This window comes from Mus musculus, chromosome 4 (assembly GCF_000001635.26).
Source record: "Mus musculus strain C57BL/6J chromosome 4, GRCm38.p6 C57BL/6J".
Classification (NCBI taxonomy): Eukaryota; Metazoa; Chordata; class Mammalia; order Rodentia; family Muridae; genus Mus; species Mus musculus.
Window position 1 is genome coordinate 135,626,013 of NC_000070.6, and position 4,506 is coordinate 135,630,518.

The window sequence follows — 4,506 nt, forward strand, 5'->3', positions numbered from 1 at the left end:
TCTCTGCGGTTCTAGGCTTGCAATGAGCCAAGAGAACATACGTGAAATAGCCATCCACACCAGACCTGAATGTGAGGCTCAGTTAGACTTTTCTGGTGTTTGTTTGTTTGTTTGACACAGGGTCTTGGTATGTAGCTTAAGCTGGCCTTTGAATTTCCAATCTTCCTGCCTCAGGCTTCCTTTGGAATACAAACCCAAGTTCAAAACTGAGCTAGGGCATCCGTGCTTGTATGGCTGAGGAAGCCGCTTCGTCCTGCCTGGGCCCATGAGGTGAGAAGCCCGTGGTCCTGCCAGCACCAGTCCTTGCTAGGTTGTGCGAGGCTCAAAGCTTAAGAAACAGAAGAGAGCCAGTTGCGATCTTCTCTGGGGTAGGTGACCAGAGTCCGAGAGAGCTTCTAGTCCAACGACAAACCATTAAGGGCCTCAAGTGTGTGACTGGGTGTGAGGGTGGCTACGTGTGTCCCTTCCAACGCTCACAACGACCTAGGACTAGAAGTACTATTTTTGATAACTCTCAAAGCGATTTTGCTGCCCCCCTATGCCCCAGGAGCAGTAGTCCTTGCAAGGCTCTGATTGGCCCTCCTGTGACCACATGGCTTAGTGGCGAGCTCTCCTATTGGGCGGAGTCCACGCAGACCCGCCTCTCTTTAACACTTTAACCCAACCAGCTGAAGCAGCACATGTGGGTCACCTTGGAGACAGCCGACCTACCAATCTGAAAGAGACCGTTTTCCCTAACTTCCAGGACTGGGGGAGTTAACGGTTTGAGCGAACTCTCTCGCTGAAGTCCCACGGCTTCAGGGTCATTCGACTTGCAAATTGACTTGGCTCCTCTCTCACACCCATGTTTAGGGGGCTGTGGCCAGCATGGTGTTTTCCATAGCCCTGGAACGGAAATCAGGTTGGGCAGCGTGACCAACCGCTGAAGCACGGCAGGAGGAATGACTAGATAGGATTTAAGGATGGCTCCCGGGACCGCAGCATCAGAGGAACGTCAAGAACACACCTTAAGGGAGAGAAAGACCGTTGTGAGGTATGAACAAAGTAGATAGTTGTGCTGATCTGGAGCAGATAGGGCCACCCCGTGACCACCATCGAGTCTTAAAGGATACGACCCTCCCAAGACCTTTCCCAATGGGTGGAGGTGGGCATCATGGTCAGGAGCGCAGGGCTTGGAGTGTGCCCACGTGGTCGCAAATTCCCGTTCTTATGCTTCCAAGCTGCAGGGCTTCACCCTACCTGCCTCATGGGGCAGCTCAGAGCTCTGTGTCTATGAAGGGAGGTTATGTTTCCTTCTCCAGTGGACCTTCCCAGACCCTCAGGTGAGCTCCAGACTCCACAAGGACACCCCTGAATCGACGGACGTCTCTCCTTATTTCCTTGAGTGATCTGCATTTCTCTCAGAATTGTGAAGGGAGCAGATGGAACGGGTAAAAACCTACCCGGGCTTTCAAAGCCCTATTCAGTTCTCTGATACCCGAACCCTGAGGCACCAGCACACTTTCTTACCCAGATACCTGCTGGGGTAATAATGTTGTCAATATTGTGTTCCTGCCCTGTCTGCTGGCCCTGGCCTGGGCTGACCCTCTCCTCTCAAGATAGACCCATCCCTTTAGCGGTTCAGAAAAGAGAGGCTGATCACAGGTCCCCTGTCACTAGGAGGTAGCCAGCCCACCACCACAACACAAAGGTTTTCAGCCACTGAACTCCCAAGTGTTTCTCAACTCCAACTCTCTCCCCTAGGGCTCTCAGGAGCAAGCACCTATACTCTCTTGGCAACTTTCCTCGATGTCCAGTGTCCACGCACCTCCTAGCTTTGAGCATCGCTGTCTACTCGTCCTTGAGAGCGTCAGCAAGAAGGAAATTACTCTGCCATTTTCAACCACCCCTCATCCCAATCTTACCATACTTATCCTAGACTGGCTCTTCCAGGACCAGATCTGAGTCTGACTCACCTCTGTGTTCCCAAAATTGAGTACCGGCTGGTCCAAGAGTGGTTTCCTACCTATATCTGAAGAGTTGAGTATATGTGGGGCCCATCTCATTCACTGTGTTCTAGGCCCTAGGGTGTTTTTCATCCTAACAGGAAACTGATCTGGCCTAGGGTGTTGTCTGCAAGTCACCCATGGGCACCATTGCCTTCGCCAGGCCGCGGTTTCTTAATGTAGTACTGGAAGTTCATGTATTTTTCCCAAAAGGGTAGGCAAAGTTTTCAAGAGTTTGTGGGTTGTTTTCTGGGAGGGAGGATCAGCAACAGTCTCCATCAGAATTCAGCGGGGTTGTGAGAAGAGACCGGAGAAAGGGTACGGGGAGGAGAATAGTTCCCGGAAACATTTGCCCAGATCCCTGGGTCACACACCTGCTGTCCTCCTCCGTCCTCCTCCGGCATGGGAGGAGCCCTGAGCTCCAGGGGTGCATGTCACTGTTTGGCCCTTTGGGAAGTTCTATAAACTGGGATGTGTCCCCTGCAAGCACACTCCTGTGGTGTGAGCACCCTTCAAAGGCATTTGCTGGCTTTCACAGGGCTCTGGATCTTTTCGAGGCAAGTTTAGAAGCCTCACTCACTCCCAGGGCGGTACTAGGGTGGGGGGTGGGGTCCAGGACAGGGCCTGGTGTGCACTAGGCAAAGCTCTCCACCTCTCCAGCCCCCATCCCTTTGAGTTGAACTCAGCTCTGTTTTTCCCTAAGGTCTCTTCCCAGGAGCAATTGCCCTTGCCTGCTTTTCCTTCAGGCCTCTGCTGTCGGGTCTTCAGGGCCAACTCTCTGCCTGACCATGGCCTGAGCAGCGAGAACCCCTCCCCTAACACCTGTTTCAGCACATGACTGGGCCAATCCTGATTTTCAAGACACATTTCTGTGGTCCTTCAACTGTCAGGGCTATTGATGAATTGTGGTCTCCCAAGAAGACGGGCTCCTCACTTGACGCCTCTCTGTTCTGTTCCTGTGGCCTAGCAAGGGGTATGCACACCATAGGTGCTAAATAAATGTGCAGTATCAAGAAAACAGTCTTGTTTTCACAGACTGGATCGGCCATAGCTGAACCAGTTTCTTGGATGCTCTCTAACGGGCATGCAGGATGCCTTGTTTTCTTATGCGGTATAGAGTGGCCATTCTGGGGCTCGAAGGGAGAACGTGGTTCCTCACTGCCGACCCAGGGAAGGAGCTCAGCTACGTAGACTCTGAACCCAGGCAGTCTGGATTCAAACCTCAATGTAACTCTATTGCCCTGAGCATGTTGATCTCTTTGTGCCCACGTGTCCCTTATCTTATACAGGGATGTTAACATCCTAGGCCACTTGGGGGACTCTTGAGAGAATTCAAGCATTTGTAATCTAGAGTGGGACATTGCCAGTGCATGGCTGTCATTAATGGCCACACAATTCAAGTCCCTTCTGCCCTTTGCCTTTCAATAATATGTCTAAAGCCTAGAGCCTTCACTTCAATTTCTTGGCTCCCATTTAACCAGCCCAAGTAACGGGATCATCCAAGGTCATTTCCAACCTGTGGACACTGGGTTGTTAGCTGGAAGGACCCATGTGTGCCCTGGTCTCTGGCGCATGGGGCCAATCTTAGTTTCAGCAGAATAGTCATAGTTACACCCCAGTCTTGGATCTTGGAGTTTTCTTATTTATGAAGCAAGCCCCAAATACCTCCTCAAGCCAGAAGCCTGATGGGAGAATTCATTAATGCCCTTGCCTGACCCTTGAGAATGAAAAAGGGTCAGGGAAAGTTGGACTTGCTGAGTGTCTAGCACAATCCTTGACATCTTGCACATCCTTTAGTGAGCCTTCACATTAGCCCGAGGAACCCACAGAAGACGCCTATGACTCAAGAATTATCGGCCAACATGTGGACTTCCTGCTGATGTCTGCACTTGCATTAGAGGAGGCTCTGGAATACCATTTGTGGTAATGGACCACTTCTGTATCTTGATTGTGGTGATGATTATATGGGATCAAATCTCACAGGAGCAAATGGCACAGGCTGCGTGCTGAGCGGAAGCCTCTGGACTCTTAAAGAAGGCTTCTGAGTTAGTGAAATTGGACTACAGCCAACTTGCTGGCTCAGAGTTTTGTGGTCACATTAGATGTTGCTACTGGGGGAAGCTGGGGAACGGTCCATGGAACCCTCTATCTCTGCTATTTAAGGCTTGTGAGTCTTAAACTAGAATAAAATGAAATATTTGAAAAAGTGCAATCATTAAGAAAGGGCTGGGGGCGGAGTTGTCAGTGGTGGGAGTGGGGGCGGGGCAGGAGAGATGGCCCCGTGACTAGGAGCACATACTGCATTTCCAGAGGACCTGAGTTCCTTCCACAGCACCCATGTGAGGCAGCTTACAACTCCAGCACTTGTGGATCTGACGCCCTCTTCTGTCCTCCACAGGAACTGCACTTGGTGGCATCCCTCCCCAAATATATGTAAACGTAATCTAAATCTTTTCAAAAGGGCTACATTGAGGAGTCGAGGGTATCAACAAACTCTGAAGTTCATGGGGTCTACAGCCTC

At 51.0% G+C, this 4,506-nt stretch overlaps 1 long non-coding RNA gene across 2 annotated transcripts; it reads left to right on the plus strand.

Annotated features, from left to right (window-relative positions):
• The first annotated feature begins 642 nt into the window (after positions 1–642).
• On the plus strand, positions 643–4,186 carry 1700029M20Rik (RIKEN cDNA 1700029M20 gene). Of its 2 annotated transcripts, NR_015613.1 has the most exons (3): positions 643–1,033; positions 1,302–1,430; positions 1,744–4,186. It is a non-coding gene; the product is annotated as an RIKEN cDNA 1700029M20 gene (long non-coding RNA). The 2 variants fall into 2 exon arrangements; NR_027909.1 differs by lacking the exon at positions 1,302–1,430.
• Positions 4,187–4,506: the final 320 nt, after the last annotated feature.